This window comes from Moschus berezovskii, chromosome X, assembly GCF_049115385.1.
Source record: "Moschus berezovskii isolate FMDL1 chromosome X, NW_MosBer_1.0, whole genome shotgun sequence".
NCBI classification, from domain to species: domain Eukaryota; kingdom Metazoa; phylum Chordata; class Mammalia; order Artiodactyla; family Moschidae; genus Moschus; species Moschus berezovskii.
Window position 1 is genome coordinate 146,227,216 of NC_142488.1, and position 21,204 is coordinate 146,248,419.

The window sequence follows — 21,204 nt, forward strand, 5'->3', positions numbered from 1 at the left end:
GGGTGAGCCCACGGGGGTGTCTCAGAGGGATTTGCTGGGAGCCAAACTCTGAGCCAGGGTGCTGCGGGGGCTGCTGCGGGCCCTCACTCCTGTTTCCCTGTCCTCTCTTCCTTTCTACCGTCCAGCACCTGCTCTAGGCCAGGCAGGCCCAAGCAGCGGACTTTTCAGTCCAGAGCCCAGCCCTGCCTTTCACAGCGGCTCCTCCCCAAGCAATTTTTGGGGCCTCGAGCCAGGACCTAGAGCCTCCTGGAGGGTCAGGCCATGTTGAGGGCCCAGATGGATACAAGTTGCACCACTAGGGCTCCTTCCCCAGGAAGGGATGGACATCCCACCATCCACCCGGCTCTCCCTGCCCCTCCTACCTTGCTTCCCATGAGCTGCAGCTCCCCTGGTCACCAGAGGGCTCTTTCAGGCCCCCCTAGCAGCCATCCTGAAGCCTCCGAGGGTGCCCACAGGCCCCACCTGTCCAACTCTCCCTCCTCTGAATTCACAACTTTCCTTGGACTGCCCTTGACTAGGACTTCCTCTAGACGTGCCTTCAAAAGCAAACTTCTCTGCAGAATGTTCCAGACAGGCTGCCTCAACAGTCACATTGCACCCATTGCTGTCTGGTTGCCGCTAGCTGAGCACTTGGCAGGGGCACCTGTTACCTAGAAATCACTCGATTCTCTAGCCTTGCCTGTCTCCACACAAGAAAGCATATATGCATGCTCAGGGCAGCATCATTCGCAAGAGGTCAAACTGTCCCAAAGTCAGTCAACAGGTGAATGGACACCCAACCAAATGTGGTATATCCATGTACTGGAATATCATAAAGTCAAAACAAGGGATGAAATTGTGATGCATGTTACAACATGAAGGAATGTTGAAAAGATGATGTTAACTGAAAGGAGCAGACACAAACGATCTCAGATGGTGGAAGGCCCAGAACAGACAAACCCACAGAAACAGCAGATTGGTGGGTGCCAGGGGCTGGGAGGAGGGGCATGGAGAGGGATTCCTTAGAGAAAGAGGGATGCCTTGGGGAGTGATGAAATAATTCTAAAATTAGATGGTGATGGTACAGCCACCGCAGAAAAAAGTTGGGCAATTTCAAAGATTGAAAAATAGAATTACCATGTGACTCAGCAATTGTCCTTCTGAGTACATGCCCAAAAGAACGGACAGGGCTTTTGTTCACAGCATGAACAGAGCGTGTTTGACGACACTTGATGTAACGAGGTCAGATCCCAAGAACGCCACCCCAGGTTCTTCCAACTTCCAAGGCCATGTTTTTCTCTCAGGTCTAGATTGCCGGGGGCTCAATCCGCCTGTCCCCACCCGAGTCAAAGAATCAGCACATCAGAGAATGTGAGAGGTGGAAGTGGGCTCCCTCTGAGTGCTGGCTGCAGGACCGCCTGTTGCCAGCAAGGCCATGGACCAGCTGGGTAGTCTTGGGTGGGATGATCCCTCCATCTCAGGCCAGGTTCACCTTCTGTCTAAAGAAAGAAGACCCATCCTGCCTACCCCCACCCACCCCACCCTCTCAGGAGGCTGCCGGTTGGATGGGGGAGGGGTGCTCCCAGGGCTGCTGTGCCATTGGGAAACCCTTTGTGATTGTGAAGTGCCAAATCAGCCGGACAGCCAGACATGCTGGGGGAGCCTCCAGCCAGAGCCTCAGAGCTGATCCATCCTGCCTACTGCCCCCAGACCCTGGGAAAGGGGGACAGGGAGCAGAGGTGGTAGCAGTGAGTCCTGGACATCCCCCCCCGGCCGTCTGCAGAGTGGGGGTGCTAATTGATGATTAGGGCTAACAGAAGATCAAGTCCCGTTTTAGCCAAAAGCAGATTATTGCCCTGGAAAGTCCCCTAGCACCTGGGTGCACACGTGTGCTCCCCAAGGCCCAGCGTAAGCTCACTGGGGTCCTGCATCTGACTCAAGGTGGAGAGAAGGGGCGGGGTTCTTGGGAGGGAGCTGGAGACCAGGAAGGTGGGGCCAAAATGTGAATGAGCTGCAGCTGGAGAAGGAGGCAGGGGAGGAAGGAGAAGGGGCCAAGGCGGGAGGCTTGAGTGCTTGGGGAAATTGGGGCTCCTGGGCCAAGGCGAGGCCTTCCCCCTTGCCCCACTTGGGCCCCCCTGGCCAGGCTAGAAGAGGAGATGCCAGACTTGTCTCTAATCCGACTATGGAGAAGTGACTCGATGCAGGGTGCTGATTAGCAGCCCCGGGAGCTGTCACCTTGATTCTGCTCTTGGCTCTGGCCAGTAGACCAGGGGCTTAGTCATGAAGAGTCCGTGGCCACCACAACATGGCAAGGAATCCTTTGGCCATTTGCCTTTGGCCTCTTTTTTTTAACTGTGATAAAATATACATGACATCAAATTTAGCATCTTGACCATTTCTAAGTGTCCAGTTTGGCAGCATTAAGTATGTTCACGTGGGTGTGTGGCCATCCCCACTGACCATTCCCAGAACTGTCCATCTTCCCCAGTGGAAACTCTGTCCCCATTAGACACCAACACCCCCTCCCCCATCTTCCTCTCTCTGTCTAGGGTTTGATGACTCTAGGCACCTCATACAAGTGGAGTCATATGGGGTCTGTCTTTGTGTCTGGCTTCTCTCACTTAGCACAGGATTTTCAAGGATCATCCATTGCCTTTGTGTTTGGCAAAGATTTATATACATTGAATTTTGATTTTTCTGTGATGAAATATGACTCCATTTCCATTTTTGTTTCTGTTGAAAAGTTCTCCCAACTTAAGCTCTTTAGATATCTTTAAACAGGGACCTTGGATATGAAGTCTAAAGACAAGGGTGGGCTGTTTCCCCATTTCTGTGACCATTCCACCAAGTCCCGATGGCTCTACTCAGACCTGACAGTGAAGTGAGTGAAGTGAAAGTCACTCAGTCGTGTCTGATTCTTTGCGACCCCATGGACTATACAGTCCATGGAATTCTCCAGGCCAGAATACTGGAATGGGTAGCCTTTCCCTTCTCCCAGTCCAGGGATCAAATCCAGTTCTCCCACATTGCAGGCAGATTCTTTACCAGTTGGACCACCAGGGAAGCCCAAGAACACTGGAGTGGGTAGCCTATCCCTTCTCCAGCAGATCTCAGAACTGATAACCATCAGATTTTCCTCACCTGTCCAGGTGGCTGATACCCCAAACCAGCTCAAAGTTCCTCGTCAGTCTAGTCAGCAAACGCTTACCTTGGGCCCATACTCCTAATGCATCTGTTTTCTGCGGCTACCCTCCAGGACCTTGAGCAAGTCAGCCACCATCTCTAGAGTGTGTGTTCTCGTTGGAAACATAGGGAGAACATTTACTTGCTGTAACGCTTGAATGAGGTCATCCTCTTGAAAAGTTCTAGCCATTCATTCCACAGCTACCCAGCAAGCGCGTCTTGTGGCCAGGCCCTGTTCTCGGCTCCGGGTGAACAGAGTCCTCTTGCAGCTGCCCTGCTCGTTGGGGGCAGGAACAATACAACATGAACATTAGACGCAACAAATAAGCTGTGTCGAGCAGGATGGAGGATGGGAACAAGAGAACAAATGGAAAAAAATAAAAATAAAAAAGAGGACAAATGAAATGTAGAGGGTGGGGAGAGAACAGATGTCCGTTTTCATAGGGCATCATGGTGGGACTCTCTGGGAAAGGGACATGTGAGCAAAGTCTCAAAGGAGAGAGGGGGCCCGGAAGTAGTGCAAATGCCCTGGGACAGGAGCATGCTTGGTGTGTTACGGGCACAGTAAGGAGACCAGGGCAGCTGGAGCAGAGTGAACTAGTGGGGCCTAGGAAACGGAAGATCACAGAGGGGATGAGGGCCAGTGTCTCTGTGTGTCCCGGAGGCCATTTTCAGCATGCTATCTTTCACTGTAAATGAAATACAGAGCATGTTATGATTTTTGGAGTGAAAGTGAAAAATCACGTTCATCTAAGGTGATTTCGGAGAAGGCAATGGCAAGCCACTCCAGTACTCTTGCCTAGAAAATCCCATGGATGGAGGAGCCTGGTAGGCTGCCGTCCTTGGGGTCGCTAAGGGTCGGACACGACGGAGCGACTTCACTTTCACTTTTCACTTTCACACATTGGAGAAGGAAATGGCAACCCACTCCAGTGTTCTTGCCTGGAGAATCCCAGGGACGGGGGAGCCTGGTGGGCTTCCGTCTATGGGGTCACACAGAGTCGGACACGACTGAAGTGACTTAGCAGCAGCAGCAAAGTGATTTACATGATGGCACACTCCCTCTGGTGGATGTTCTGAGAGTGTTAGGGGCCAGGGAGGTAGCAGGGCTATCGTGTAACAGGCCCTGCGGGCATCCAGTTGATAGAGTGTCAAGGCAACCAGCAGGCAGGGCTCGCAGTCTCTGGGTGGCTGCCTTAGAAGCAGGTGAAGGAAGGGAGGAGTCAAAGCCAGCTCAAAGGCTTGGGAACTGAGTAAGCATAAGATGGGGTGGTCCGCAGTCCAGAAGTCAGGGCAGTGGGGGTGTGGCTGGTGGAGGGAAGGTCTGAGTGGCAGGAATCCAACTGAGCAATGACAAGAAGCCAGCATCTCAAGCCACAGATGTTACCCAAAGAGGACAGACGTGCTGACAGTTTGATCCCAACGGATGTGAAAATTTAGATAAAATGGGCAGACTCCTAGAGAAACACAAATTAGTCAAATGAGTCTGAGAGGAAACAGGGAATCTGAAGAGCTCTGTATCTATAAAGACACTGAAGCCCTAACTTTAAAGCTCCCCACTAGGACTGCCTCTGTTCTGTTCCTCATCCCCACAAGGCTTCAGTTGATTTTTGGCTGGAGGAGGACTATTTTGGTATCACCTTCATCAGTAATTCCCACACCTTTGCAGCTCATCCATAGGTCTTTATTCCCACCCCAGCAACAGAATTAACAAGGGATACCTAAAAAGTTTGTGTGCAAATATCTGAAATTTGAATGGATTAAAAGTTGCCATGCCTCTGTCCCTCAATTCTGCTCGCTGTGACCGCCACTGAGGAGAAACACACAGCTTTGTTCATTTCCAATGTTACGGAATTCAACTCCAAAAAAACCTGTTGGGCTTTTTGTTGCTTTTTCTTTTTTTGTTTCTTCTTCCTTGTATTTGAAATTTTATTTTTCTCCTTTTTACTTGGAGAGAAAAGTGTTTTATTTCCAATCTGATCTATAGTTATATAATCCAGTTCACAGGCAAGCCTTAAACTGCAATTTCCACTGTAATTAACCTGTTTAGTTTGGAATATAAAGGGCCTTGAAAAAGACATATTCTCCAAAGCCAGTTACAAAAGGACATGATTCCATTTTTTAATGAGATTCCTAGAGTAGTCAAAGTCATAGGGATAGAATGTAGGAGGGTGGGGGGCTAGGGACTGGGAGGAGGGCAGATGTAGAGTTAGTGTTTCATGGCCCCTGACTGAACAAAATGTAACACTACCGAACTGTACATTTAGAAATGATGAGCTTAAGTGTGTGATGCAAATACAAATGAAAAAATATATATATTCTTCTGACGCCATCAACGACATCACACCCCTGTTGTGACTTTTGGCAACAGCGTACCCCATCATGGGAGAAGCGCTCAGCCACTCCCCTGCGGCTAAAAAGAACACGAAGAAGTCGTTACATGGCTGGCACTGAGGTCTCTGTGGGTCTGTGAAGGCGGGCGGCGCTGTCCCTTCGAAAGTATTGGTGTCCGGGTTGCGACCACTCCAAAGAAGCCAACCAGGCATCTGGCTGAGTTCGAAGCTGCGTTGGGCCAGAGCCTGGGGTTTGTGGGAGCCGCACCTGCCCACCTGAGGCCCAGGGGAAGCGTCTGATCTCGCAGGAACGTCCCGTGGGAGGGGGAACCCACACGCCAGCTTTTGCGGCGATGGGGCGCTGAGCTTGGGGGAACCGGCGGGAAGGCGCGGGAGGGGCTGCCCGCGGCCACGCCGGTGACCCTTTGAGCATCGAACAGAACCGCTGACAGCCGTGGCATGTGTGCCAGCCTCCGAGTCCGCACTGGCGTGCAAAAATGCTTCGCTGGGTGGGATCGACTTGGCTTTTCTGACCCCTATCTCTCGGTGCAGGGACCCTACGGGGGCGATGGGGCGGGGTCTCCGGGGCGGGGAGGGGTCCCAGTGGCGGGGGGCGGGTCCTGGAAGGGATGGGCTCTGGGCCCTGGCGCCGGCTCTCGGGCGCCCTCTCCTGGCGCTGCCGTGCCACGGCCCCCGGCTAGGCCTCGGCGAGCGGCAGCCTGGGCCGCTTCCGCCCTCTGCACCTCCAACCCCCGCTCCGGTTTCGTCCTGCACCGCCTCGGGTCCGCGCACCGCGCTCCCCGCGCGGCATCGGGTCGGCTCCAGAGGGACTGGATCCCGGTCGGTGCGCCCCGGGGACGCCTGGGACCTTTCCTGCCGTCCTGCTGCCCTGCCACGCCCTCGTGGCTTCTGGTCCAACGGGTTTTTCCGTTTGCCAGTTGTCTGTGCCTTCTGGTTCCACGAGTGTGAACTGGGGGGTGACGGGGGTTTCTGCACTTTTAAAAGTGGAGTTCGGGTGTTTTGCTGCTCCCTACTCCTCCCTGCACCCAGAAATCTCATTGTCTTTTTTTTTTCTCTTTCCAAAAAATTAGTTTTTAAATTGTGGTAAAACACACATAACAGAATTTACCATCATAACCGTTTCTCCGTGTACACTTCAGTGGCGTTAGTGCATTAGCACAGTCTTCCTTGTTCTTTTGGTATTGAGATCACGAATCTCACTTGTGGCCCAGTTAAAATTTGAAACCATTTTCACTATCACAAACAGTGGAAATCAGACAAAAGCTTACCCAATATTTATGCAATTAAATTATCAACAAGATGTGGGTATGCAATATGACTCCCTTTAACTGTCCACCCTGGTTAAGGATGAAATTCCAAACAGAAGCTTAGGGAGAAGCCGTTTTAACAGTACTGTTTGCTGTAGCTCAGGACTCTGTGGTTTTATTGTGTGTATTCACGTTATCTGTTACTATGTGTGTTCCTTTTGTTTGTTCTGCCTTTTATTCACACTTCAGCAAAAGATATGCTGCTTTGTTTTCATTGTTCTGGAAAGGTTTTTACTGTCTTTGATTCAGGGAGCCAAGTGGAAGGTGCCCCTATTTCTCTGGGGAAGTGACCTGTTTGCTCCTCTGTGAGGCTATGAACTTCCACACCTTAGGGGATGTCCCAGGCCATTTTCTGCCCGGTCCATTCGAGCTTTCTTCTCTAAGTCTGCATGTCTGAATCTGATCAGTTGCCCTTTACCTTATAAGTGACATTTCTGGTGAGGCTGTGATTATGAATTCAATTTATCCAGAGGCTCACCTTGGATGGACTGATGCAAATGACTGCTTTCCTCTGAAGCCCGGCGGCCCTTGGAAAGAGACCCAGCACACCCTTGGCAACTGCCTTTGGTCAAGTTCTTCGCTGACTTTGGCACATGTGCTGGTATTAGGAGGTGAGAGCTTTGGACACTGATTAAATCATAAGGGCAGAACCCTTGTGAATGAGACTGTGCCCTCATAAAAGAAATCTGAGAGAGACTTTTGCCATGTGAAGATATTTTTGCCTTCTGAAGAAAGCCAGAAGTCTGAAATTCCAAAGAGGGCCCCCACTTGACCATGCTCAAATCCTCATCTCTGACTTCCAGCTCCCAGTGCTGGAAATCAGTGAGAGAAATCACTGTTTGTGGTTCATAAGCTCTTCCAGCCTATGGTATTTTGTCACGGGGGCCTGAGCAGACTAAGACAGGAAATTGCTAACGAATAGTTGGGGTGCCGCTGTAACAAATACTTAAAAATGTGGAAGCAGCTTTGGAACCCTGTTGGGAGTAAAGGCTGGAAGAGTTTGGAAGTGAGTCTGATAAGGACCCAGAAGTTAAAGAGGAGAACCTCGGTCTTCCCAGGGAAGGCAGAATGTTGGTAAAGGTGTGGATGGTAACGGTCATTCTCATGAGGTTGCAGAACAGAAGTGAGGAAGAAAGGCCCTCTTTGTTGGAGAATGGCAAAGAACTTGTCTACCCTGGGTTCATGTTCTTCTAGTGTTTTGTAGAAGGTCAAATGTGTGAGCGTGAAATTGGATGTTTGGTGAAGGTGCAGCTTGCCTTCCTTTGAAAGCTCACTGTCCAATCTGAAAACAGAGAAATGACTTAAAGATGGAATGACTAATCCAATCTTTCTCCAATCCAAAGTGAAGCAGAACTTAAAATTTGGAAAATTCTCAGCCTTCCCATAGCACAAAATATTAGGAACAGGTGTTCTGCATTGAGTACTAAAGTCATGGCTGAGCGAGCGTTTGATGAGCAGACTGGCTTGACTGTGGCCACCCCAGCTGGAACTGAAGGGGACGGAGACAGGAAGGAGTGAAGGGAGGCCATGGAACTTCTCAGAGTTTATGAGATGGGACAGTGTGATGATTCTTTAAAACCTGGTGTGGACCCCAAAGGCTACTCGGAGATCGTCAGCACTACCTGCTCCAATCCAAGGTGGGGGGTATCATCTGGGTTTCGTCAGGCCAGACGATCTCCATCCAACTGGTGGGGCAGGCAAGAGACCCAGGCAGAGGGCCTCAGCCTGGGGAATATACCCAGTGCAGCTGTGAGGATGGGGCCATCCCTGGAGCCCTCAGACTAGCCGAGACATGGGCATATGACTGGAGCCCGAAGAGCTGCGGGCACCCGACCCTGGTCCATTAGAGCTGCTGTGTGGACTGTGCCCAGCTAAGCCCTGGGGACAGGGACCCTGCAGCAAGTTCGGAAGGCTGGGCTCCTGCTCGGCTGGATCTGGTGGGCAGAGCACTGGGGTCAAGAAGCTGATACTCCAGCCTTTGCGTTTGATGTTTTGCCAGAGCTTCTTGACCTGTCGGCTCTTTCCTTTTGATGTCTCCCTTTCGAAATGGCAGTGTCCAGCCTCTACCTGTCCTGTGGTTGTATTTTGGAAGCACAGAACTTGCTTCCTTTAGCAGTTTCCAGCTGGAGAGGAGTTTGCCTCGGGACAAATTGGATGTCGAGTCTGACACACAGCTCATTTAGATGCTATTTACATGTGGCTTTGGTAATTCAGTTGGTGAAGAATCCGCCTGCAATACAGGAGACCCTGGTTCGATTCCTGGGTCAGGAAGATCCTCTGGAGAAGGGAAAGGCTACCCACTCCAGTATTCTTGGTCTTCCCTTGTGGCTCAGCTGGTAAAGAATCTGCCTGCAATGTGGGAGACCTGGGTTTGATCCCTGGGCTGGGAAGATCCCCTGGAGAAGGGAAAGGCTACACACTCCAGTATTCAGGCCTGGAGAATTCTATAGACTATACAGTCCAAAGAGTTGGACATGACTGAGCGACTTTCACTTCACTTCACTTTTGGACTCTAGACTTTTGAGTCAGCGCTGGGACCAGTTAAGACTTTGGGAGCTGTCAGGATGAAATAAATAATATTTTGCATATGAGAAGGATATGTCTTTAGGCAGGGGTCCAGGGTCAGAATGGTAAGAGAGATATAAATGAATAAAGGTCAAGGTTAATACACTATCAAAAGACCAATTCCTCTATCAAAAGACAGTTGTGGGCTTTTGAATCCACATGGGATCCAGTGAATCTGCACCTGGCTCTGTAGAAATCATCTTCAGGTTTTCTGGAACATTTTCTCCATGGTAGTACTTCCTGTTCACATGGTGACATTAGGGAAATCTAACATGATCCTGATGTCAATGGGCTGTGAAGTACAATCTGCACAGGTGTAACCTCTTAAATTGAGAACTAGAGAAAGAGAGAGAAGAAAAGGTTTCAGTGTGTGACTATTAGCAAAAGGGACAACGAGGATAATCCCCCCAAATGCCAGGACAGATCGTGACAACTGGTTCTTCCTCATCAGTTTCACTTGTTCCCAGATCGTTTCTGATAATTACATCTTGCTCACGGGTCTTTGGCCAGTAGCCCACCTCAGGAAGTCATCTGCTTCTGGTCAGGGTTGATCCTAGCAATCTTGAGCTTTTGTCCCCTCCCACTTGACATGGGTTCTTCATGTGGTTTCTGGTTGTTCTCAGGAGTTTACATGCATTGGATAATTTGTGCTGGATCTCAGGTGTTATCTGCTCTCTAGTGCTCACCAAGCCACCCTGAAATCTCAGTGATTTGTTATTTCTGAATCAATGTATTGGATGAGCTCTAGGGGGTGTTCTTTCATCCACATGATATTGGTTGGGGTCCCTCTTGTGACTTGATTCAGCTGGGTGCATAGCCAAGGAGGCCCAAGCATTCTAGATGGCCTCAGTCCCATGTCTGGCAGTTGGTGCTGGCTGAGCTGGGTTTACTCCTTGGAAGGAAAGTTATGACCAACCTAGATATCATATTAAAAAGCAGAGATATTACTTGCCAACAAAGGTCCATCTAGTCAAGGCTATGGTTTTTCCAGTGATCATGTATGGATGTGAGAGTTGGACTGTGAAGAAAGCTGAGCGCCGAAGAATTGATGCTTTTAAACTGTGGTGTTGGAGAAGACTCTTGCAAGTCCCTTGGATTGCAAGGAGATCCAACCAGTCCATCCTAAAGGAGACCAGTCCTGGATGTTCATTGGAAGGACTGATGCTGAGGCTGAAACTCCAATACTTTGGCCACCTCATGAGAAGAGTTGAATCATTGGAAAAGACCCTGATGCTGGGAGGGACTGGGAGCAGGAAGAGAAGGGGATGACAGAGGATGAGATGGCTGGATGGCATCACCGACTCGATGCACATGAGTTTGGGTGAACTCTGGGAGTTGGTGATGTATAGGGAGGCCTGGCGTGCTGCGATTCATGGGGTCGCAAAGAGTCGGACACGACTGAGCGACTGAACTGAACTGTGTTTTATTATTCTCTTCCACGTGGTGTCGCATCCTCCAGGGTCTTTCTCTCTGTGGGGCCTCTCAAGCAAAATAGCCCAAACTTTTTTTTTCCCTTGGGACTGGATTCCAAGAGGGTAAGTACAGAAACTGCAAAACCTCTTCTGCTTAGGCCCGAAAGCCACCCCATATCACTTCTGCCTCAGTCTTTTAGTCAAAGAAAGTAGCAGGGCCAGACCTGGTCAGGAGAAGGGGAAAGAGACTCTGCCTCTTGTTGGGAGGAGGAGTGGTCCAGGTGTATTGCAGGAGGATATGCAGAATGGGAGCCACTGCAGGGGTCATCTCTGCCCATCCACTGAGAAGTGCTGCCCGTGCACACATCTGAGAGAAAACCCAAGACCCAGGAAGACACTGTTCAAAGTTGGACAGGATACCCAACATGATACTGTCTTGTGGGGCCATGTGTTTCCAGCCACCTTGGGCCTGACAATCTATTTTGTGTATCCCTAAGACTGTTAATAAGCAAAGGGATTTTAAATCTTGGAATATGCTCCCAAGTGGCACTAATGCTAAAGAACCCACCTACCCATTCAGGAGACGTAAGAGACATGGGTTTGATCCCTGGGTCGGGAAGATGCCCTGGAGAAGGGAATGGTTACCCATTCCAGTATTCTTGCCTGGGAAATCCCATGGACAGAGGAGCTTGGCGGGCTACAGCTCATGGGGTCCCAAAAGAGTGGGACATGACTGAGCAACTTAGCATAGCATGATCTCTCAGCAGGTATAAAAGTCATTGTGCTGATTGCTTATCTCAGCTCTTGCATGAAAATAGGAGCATTTAAAATTTTATCTTAAAAAAATTTATCCTAAGAAGTTAGGCAATTGCCAAAACATATTTTATGTGTTTTTATTGAAGAGCAATTTATATAACATAAAATTAACCATCTTAAAGTGTACAATTAAGTGGCATTTGGTACTTTCACAGTGTTGTATAACTATCACTGCTGTCTAATTCCAGAACACTTTCATCATCCCAAACAGAAATCTTGTGCCTGTTAACAGTCACTTGCCATTCCCTGCTCCCCCCAACCCTTGGCAACCTCCCATTTTACTTTCCATCTCTATGGATTTGCCTGTTCTGGACATTCCATCATGCAATATGTGGCCTTTTGTGTCTGGCTTCTTTTGCTGAGCATCATGCTTTTGAGATTCATTGAAAATGTAGCATGAAGCAGTATTTTATTCCTTTTTGAAGTGAAGTAAAAATCGCTCAGTCGTGTCCGACTCTTTGCGACCCCATGAACTATACAGTCCATGGAATTCTACAGGCCAGAATACTGGAGTGGGTAGCTTTTTCCTTCTCCAGGGGATCTTCCCAACCTAGGGATCAAACCCATGTCTTTTTATCAAAGACATAATTTATTTATGTATATAATAATTTAGATATTTTCAAAAATATCAAATCCTCCACTATTATTGTGGTATCGTGGTATATCAATTTCCCTTTTTATGTCTGTTAATGTTTGCCTTGTGTATTATGGTACTTCTGTGTTGGCTGCATATATATTTATGGTCATTATGTCTTTCTGCTTGGATTGATCTTTTGATCACTATGTAGTGTCCTTCTTTATCTCTCATGACAGTCTTTATTTTCAAGCCTACTTTGTCTGATGTAAGTATTGCTACTCTGGCTTTCTTTTGATTTCCATTTGCATAGAATACCTTTTCCCATCGCTTTATTTTCACTCTGTACATATCTTTAGATTTAAAGTGAGTCTCTTGTAGGCAGCATATATATGGTCCTGTTTTTCTATCCATTCAGCTAGTCTGAGTGTTTTGGTTGGAGCATTTAGTCCATTTACATTTAAGGTAATGTAGTGGAAATCACTGCCACCAAACAGAAAAGAGAATGAAAAGAAATGAGGACAGTTTAAGAGACCTCTGGGAGAAAATCAAGCACACTACTATTAACATTGTGGGGATTGCAGAAGAAGGAGAGAGAGAAAGGGACTGAGAAAAAATTTAAAGGGGTAATAGCTAAAAAATTCCCTAACCTAGGAAAGGAAATAAATACCCAAGTCCAGGAAGCATAGAGTCCCAGGCAGGATAAACCCAAGGAGAAACACGCCAAGACACACTGTAATCAAAATGACAAAAATTAAAGCCAGAATATGAAAAGCAGCAAGGGAAAAGAAATACAAGGGAACCCCCAAAAGGCTATCAGCTGATTTTTTAGCAGGAGCTCTGAAGGCCAAAAAGGGAGTGGCACGATATATTTAAAGTGATCAAAGGGGAAAACCTATAACCAGGAATACTCTACCCAGAAAGACTCTTGTTCAGGTTTGATGGAGAAGTCAAAAGCTAAAAGGATTCAGCACCAACCAACCAGCTTTATGATAGATGTTAAAGGAACTTTCCTAGGTGAGAAAGAAAAGGCCACAAACAGAAATAAGAAGATGACAAAATGGAAAATCTCACTGGTAGAAGCAAACATACCAGAAAGGTAGGAAATCATCTACACACAAAGTTAGTAGGGAGTTTAGAAGACAAAAGTAGTAAAATCATCCGTATCCATAATAAGCAGTTAAAGAAAGTGAAGTCGCTCAGTTGTGTCCAACTCTTTGCAACACCATGGACTGTAGCCTACAAGGCTACTCCATCCATGGGATTTTCCAGGCAAGAGTACTGGAGTGGGTTGCCATTTCCTTCTCCAGGAGATCTTCCCAATCCAGGGACTGAACCTGGGTCTCCCGCATTATAGACAGATGCTTTACCATCTGAGCCACCAGGGAAGTCTTAAGCAGTTAAGGGATACACAAAACAATCAGACATAAACTATGACATCAAAAACAGTACTCATGAGGGGAGATGAGTACAAATGCAGGGTCTTTAAAATGCATTTGAAATTAAGAGATCAGCAACTTAGGGGCTTCCCTGGTAGCTCAGCTGGTAAAGAATCTACCTGCAATGCAGGAGACCTGGGTTTTATCCCTGGGTTGGGAAGATCCCCTGGAGAAGGGAAGAGCTACCCACTCCAGTATTCTGGCCTGGAGAATCTCACAGGATTCTGTATAGTCCATGGGGTCGCAAAGAGTTGGACACAACTGAGCGACTTTCACTTTTTTAGGGCTTCCCTGATGTATATGTATGTAATAGAACAATAACATATAGATATATATAGATTGTTGTACAAAAACCTCATGGTAACTACAAAACAAAAATCTATAATAGATATACACACAAAAAAGATGAATCCAAACATATCACTAAAGATAGCCATCAAATCACAAGAGAACAAAAGAAGAGGCAAAAAAGACCTACAAAAACAAATCCAAAGCAATTAACAAAATGGCCATAGGAACATTCATATGGTGCATTCTGATCAGGCTTCATTTCTCCTGACCGCCCCCCACCCCCGCCTCTCGCTTTATTCACATGTGCTGTGTGGTGGGTCACTCAAGCCAGGCAAAGGGGCAAACCTTGCTGTTCTCCGAGCCCTGTCAGAGGAGACTGGTCAACTGCTGGATAAGAGTGCAGCAGGCGCCCTGGAACCAGAAATGCCAGTGGCCTTGACAGTGTAACCAGAGTCACAATATTTGATAACAACACACAAGAGAAAGTAACACGATAACCAGTAAGAATTTCAGCTCCTCCTTTGCTCCTTGTTCTTGTTTCTTTTCTTATAATTGGCCTCAGTTCTGAAATAACCATACCCAGGGGCGTCAGGACAGCACCTCTGCTAGCAGAATTTTAAGCTCTCAGTGCCTAGTGTGGTGATGCAAAAAACTCCACTCTCTCGGTAGAATACTTGTGCTGAAAAGATATTGATTAATTAAAGACCCTTTCTCTTCTGCGTGCTCAGGCCTCTCTACTGTATTATACATAAGCTTTTAAAACATTTACTGACTTATTACACTTTATATGTATTATGCAAATTGACACTTACAAACAGCGACAGTGAAAGATGTTCCAGTGGCAATGTTCTTTAAAGCATTAAGATTTTTAGGTTTTGAATATAATGAAAACCACCATGCCGAGCACAAAACAATGTCTATACTACAGTAATTTTCTGAATTTGAGTGTCATGAAGGGCAGTTTTGTTTATACACAGACAAAAATGTATCAGCAAAAAGTGATCATGTCCTTCTGTATTCTCTGTCTCTATGAATTTTAATTCCTTTGGAGATTGTCCAGGTAAAGATTACTTGCTGATTACCTCAATTTATTATTCACCCAAGGTCTCAAAGTCAATGGATTAGGGAATCTTAGAAATTATAGTGGGTCAAGAAGGAGATCCAACCAGTCCATTCTAAAGGAGATCAGTCCTGGGTGTTCATTGGAAGGACTGATGCTAAAACTGAAGCTCCAATACTTTGGCCACCTCATGCGAAGAGTTGACTCACTGGAAAAGACTCTGATGCTAGGAAGGATTGGGGGAGGGCGGAGAAGGGGACGTCAGAGAAGGAGATGGCTGGATGGCATCACCGACTCTATGGACATGAGTTTGAGTGAACTCCGGGAGTTGGTGATGGACAGGGAGGCCTGGCGTGCTGCAGTGTATGGGGTCGCAAAGAGTCAGATACGACTGAGCGCTGAACTGAACTGAACTGAGATAGAAGAAAATTACGATCACAGTTCATGAATGAATCACTCACTGTACAAAATGGAGTAGCTTTGTAGGGTTACATAATTACTGCTATTGTTGGAAATTTAAAAGGATCAATTGTTAAAAAACACATTATTTTAACTCAATTAAGTTCAACTCATGTGTTTACCTTTACATAACTGTAGCTATTTAGTCTAAGAAGTCCTAACATATCTGATCTATAGGATAACTCTCAGGAGTTTAGGAAGTTACATTTAATAGTTTCTTATAAAAAATTAATAAATACATCTCAAATCTTGCAAAAACCCAAATGTAGTGTTTTCATGGTATTTTATATTGTGATAAAATTAGGGAGAAGACAGAGGTATCTTTTATATGAAAATTAACAAAACAGTTTATTCAAGGATTTACTTTGCATAGAAATATTGAAGGAACTAGGAGTTTGAGATTATTCCCTTGGCTTTATTTTATCAAGTGGAGTACAAGTAAGGTCATGACTTGATATGTGGGTCCAAACGTTTTAATCACAAGATTAAAACAGGGTTGTGTCATTTGGAGATGAAGGCAGTGACTGGGGCCTTTGCAACCTGAGGCCACACAGTTAAATGGCCTTAGAATCCCATAACTGGTGGGAACTTGAGAAGACTCCCAAGTGTTGGAGCCTGGTCATTGCCCCTGGAGGTGTGTGGAGCAGGCAAACCTCTTGGCTTTCCCATTCTGATTTGGCTCGAAGGTCACTGCCCCATTTATCTCTCTTATGTTGTTAAAGCCCTTGACATATTGGTAAGTGTGTTTAATACGGAAGGGGTTCCTGAAGCTTCTTGGTCTCTGTTAACATTTGGTCTGATAGCAATATGTGTTTCCTTTCCCTTATCCTGTAACTTAGCAACCAGGATATTTCAACAATTACAGAAAAAAAACTCCAGTTTTCCATTTTCTCTCCTCCAAAAACTTATTTTAGAGAGAGAAAGCACATATCAAGGAAACCCTACTGCTTAGACTTTTACTATAAGATCCTAGTTGGTTTTATATGGTTAGGTATAGATTTTGAAAACTTATTAGAATATAATAATAACCTCAAATTCTATGATCTTATTGATTAATGTTTCTCTTTTCCTTTTGGAGCATTTAGAAATTATCTTTGTGCACAGAAAAAAAAAACATGATGTGGTATGGTCCCCACAATATCAACTTCTTGAATTCACTTAAGGATCTGAATAGGTTTACCAACCAGAAATGTCAACAAATTACACATCTCAAACAGTTGGCTACTACCACAAAACAACAAAAGCCTGCAAAATTCTGTTGTTGTTGCATGATCACTTCAACTTGAGCAGACGGTGTTATCTTTTTCTCACTTTGTTTTGGCTGCACACTCTGATTGCCTCTTTATAGGACAGTAATTGTGAAAACATGATTTTCTTTTGAGGGAATAGAATGATAAGTAAAGCTGTCTTCTTGCCAGCCTGCTTGATGGCAATGCTGGACTGTAGATGATTTAGAACAGTCTCTTTCCATTTCACTGGTCCTTCTCAGGAAAGTCACCTCAGGAGCTTCCTCTGAGGTTTTTGCTCAGAGGCCCAGCCCTTGGGGGTGAGCTGTGAGTATGCACATGGTCTAGACCCTGCCAGCGCTCCGAGCCAGCCCATGGTTTCTTCTGTGTCCTCACCTCGAGGGAGCAGGACTTTTACAGCCTCGCGGGTGTGGAAGCTTCCACTTCCAAAGGTTTGCATCCTGAGATTCTTTGAGACCAACCAGAACTGGGGTTCTCTGGGGTTTTGAGAACCTCGGTGTCTTTGCTTGTTCATTTCCTTTGGAAGCAGGTAGCTTTCACAGGAAACTCTTCCCACTGGTATGCATATGGAAGAGAAAGCCTTGTCCTAACCCAGGAGGGGTTAAGAAGCTTCTTGAACTCTCTGGTGAGCTGGAGACTGTCCAGGAGGACTCCAATTAAGACAGGAGTCCCCCCTACTGCAACTGTGCCCCAAATAGGGGTCTTGATTGGATGCATAGGAGCTCAGGCACTCCTGGGTGTGAGTTGGCAGGCAAAGGGGACCTCCCATGTGGAGGTTCCAACCTGATGCTGGCCCCCAAAGCTTCTCCCACCCTCTTGCCCTGGTGTCTTTTCCTGAGATTCCTCTGCTTCTTCAGAGGGGAAGAAAGACAGAAAACCCACAAGAAGATACCATGACTCACGCACCAGGTGGCGAGAATGAACAATCCCAGCTCTGACAGTAGTGCCAAGTGGGCAAGGGACACCAAGTGTCAGGAGCGCTTAGGCACCGCTGCTGGGACCGTAACTTGGTACAGATGTCTCCCCTGGGTGACTGTCTGTGCCAATGGAGAGACATGCTGGGCACAGGCTCCAAGATGAACTTTCACAGAACGTTTGCCTCTTTGTCATGAGCAAAAACTGGAAAGCACATAAGTGCCCATCAGCAGTAGAACAGAGAAATCAACTGTGCTGTATTCAGACATTGAAAGATCATATTGGAATGACAATTATTTAAGTATAGTTGGGTTGAATAACACGGGTGAATTGTATAAACATTATGGCGAGTGAAAGAAGAGACACACAAACTAACCTATACTGCATTATTCTATCCACATAAAGTCCCAAAATAGGCCAAGGGAAACTCTTGTTCGGGAAGCTTCTTTAGCAGGCAACAGTCTAAAGAAGAATGAGGGCGTGATGAATGCAAAAATGAAGACAAGATGCAGAAAGAGGGCTGACTGAGCTGCCAAGTGCTGACCCAGGTGTTCACTGCAGAATAGTTCTTTACAGTGTAAAACATATTTCCCGTGCTTTATTTCAAGTAGCTTTAGTGAAGTATAACTTACACATGAAAAGCGTATTTCTTAAAGTGACATCATGGCATATTTTGGCACATATATACACCCGGGAAGCACAGCAATCAAGATGAATGTAGCCATCACTCCAGAGAGTCCTTCGCCCCCCTTCTGGATCCCCTCCCTGCAGCTTCAATCCCTGCGTGCCCCCTCTGCTCCCTATCACTATATGTTTGCTCTCTGCATTTCCTAGAGTTTTATTAACAGTATCAGTGGACTCACAATATAGACTCTTTGTTTTTTCTCTTGGCTTCTTTCACTCAGCATGATTACTTGGAGGTTCACCCAGGTGGCTGCATCTTTCAGTATTTCCTTCCTCTTTGTTGTTGAGCAGGATTCCCTTGAGTGAAGGACCACAGTGAGCTCCTCATTCATACTCTGAAGGACGTTTGAGATGTTTCCAGTTGGAACTGTTACAATAAAGCCGCTCTGAACATAAAAATGCACAGAGTTTAATTTCAGGTTGAGAGAGCAGACTGCACGTCTGTATCTAATTCTCCCTTTCAGTAAACTACAGTCCAGAGACTTTTGAGAGAAAAAAAACCATGAATCTCCACGAAACTGGAGGGCAGAGGCTGAGGCCCCAGCAATAACATTTTGTGAGCTGAGAAAACATGTGGGTGACAATACAGTATATTAACGCATATATATGGAATTTAGAAAGATGGTAATGATGACCCTGTATGCAAGACAGTGAAAGAGATACAGATGTAAAGAACAGTCTTTTGGACTCTGTGGGAGAAGGCGAGGGTGGGATGATTTGAGAGAATAGCATTGAAACATGTATATTTTCATATGTGAATTAGATTGCCAGTCCAGGTTCGATGCATGAGACAGGGCGCTCAGGGCTGGTGTACTGGGATGACCCTGAGGGATGGGATGGGGAGGGAGGTTGGAGGGGGGTTCAGGATGGGGGACACATGTGTACCCATGGCTGATTCATGTGAATGAATGGCAAAAAGCACTACAGTACTGTAAAGTAATAAGCCTCCAATTAAAATAAATAAATAAATAAAAAAGAAAGAAAGGAAAAAAAACGTGTGGGTGAGTGGAAACTACTTCAGCTCAGTTCAGTCGTTCAGTCATGTCCGATTCTTTGCAACAAAGTCAGAGGATCAAGCAAGGGGTCAATGGGTTGTGAAATTCTACCTGGACAGGGCAAGGGTCTTTTTCTTCTGTATCCAGATTGGGGCCCCTAGGCAAGGTTTACAAGTGTCTTCTCTGGGGAGTCCAGATGGGACTGACCTTCCAATCACTCTCGCAGAATTGCAAGACAAGAACTGCCACATTGAGAAGGCCTTGCCAAAATTAGCCAAATCAACACCCCCGATGCTTTATTCAGAGAACTGAGGACAAAGGGAAGAGTCAACATGTTTACAGAGAGAGGGGCCAGAAATCATGAGAAAGACTCAAGATTCAGAAGGGCAACCCTTGAAACCAGAGCTAAGGCACAAATTCCTCTAGATGCCGGAGAAGAATCATTTCCAACCTCGAACTTTGTAACTAGCCCAATAGGCAGGATAGAGACGTCATCAGACACAGTGAGTTCTCATAAATGTCCCTCCTGCCTACTCATCTCAGGGACCTGAAGGTCAACCCAATAGAGGAAGGCGAGAGCTACAGGGAAACAAAGCACCGATGGGGGAGGAGCCCCTGGAGGAAGGTCAGGCCTAACTCCAGGTCCCAGGGCTGGAGACAGCCAGCCTGGATGGGAAAAAAAATGTAAAAGACAGACACATGCAGTCCTGGGTCTCCACCCCAGCCCTGCCAGATGCCCAACCAGGGAGCCCTGTTTCCCAGGAGTCGCTCGTGACCATGCTTACTGGCGTCTCTGAAAGGGAGCTCCCTGAGAAGCAGAGGCCAGACCACAGCTCTGTCCAGCTTCCCATCTCTGGGGAGCCTAGACCCTACCGTGATGATATGACAAAGATGTTATTTCCTTCCTGCCCCGGATAACAAAGGGAATAGACAAGCAGGTGCGTCTTGGGAGTTTCTCTGTTGGGACAACTGACATTTGAATGCCAAGGGTGGGTGCAGAACAAGGTTCAGCCTTGCCCCCATGGCACGTACTTTTGGGTGGGGGGATGAAACTCAGCATGTCTCTCGATCCTGTAACGTTTGGGAGAGGTGGTACCTGGAGTAGTGCAGAGCTCAGGTGTGGAGTGGGATAGTACAGCACAGCAGTGGCAATTGTAGGAGCTGTGGGTGGGGAGGACTTCTTGAAGTCCAGGACACTAGAGCAATTGCTTCCAATTTCCTTTGGAGCATACTCTGGGATCACTTTTTATCAATTTCTCCTTGGAACCAGGAAAACATGTCTTCTGGTAGTATACCCTGTTAGGTCCATACCTATGTCATGGAGGAGAGTTTTAGCCGACTGTGTGCTATAGTAAATATTTATAACGTTTCTGTAAATTACAGGGTTTTGACATTCTGGCTGGGGAAACATGGTCCTTCCCTGGGCCATCCAGTTCCCTGAGATAGCAAAGGGCCCAGGCAGGTGTATGTCTTAGATGTGCAAACCAATTTAGTGCCAGGCCTCCTGCATCTGTTTCGATAGCCTGGGAGGCAATATTCCTCTACCCTCATCATCCCAAAGCCAGCTGCCAGGCGACTAGAGACCTCCACCCCCGGTCCAAAGCTCGCCAAGACTATAGCCAAAGCAGCCATTAGTCTTCACCCTGTTCATAGCCATTCATCCTGTTCCGCCTTGCCCTCAAAGACCCCAATAACAGTCTTAACCTTCAGCTTCTCCTGACTCCTGACCACCCTGGGGTTTCCCCATGTGGCCCCACAGGTCAAGCGTCCTGTCTCTAGGACCCGAGAAGGCAAGGCACTTTATTTTCCTGGGGCCCTGTCCCCTGTTGCTGCATGGGCCCTTTGTATCAACCTTTAAAAGAAATGAAACACCAACTCAAAACCTTTTCTCTGTCTCGCCCCAAGAAAAACGCTGTTATATTCC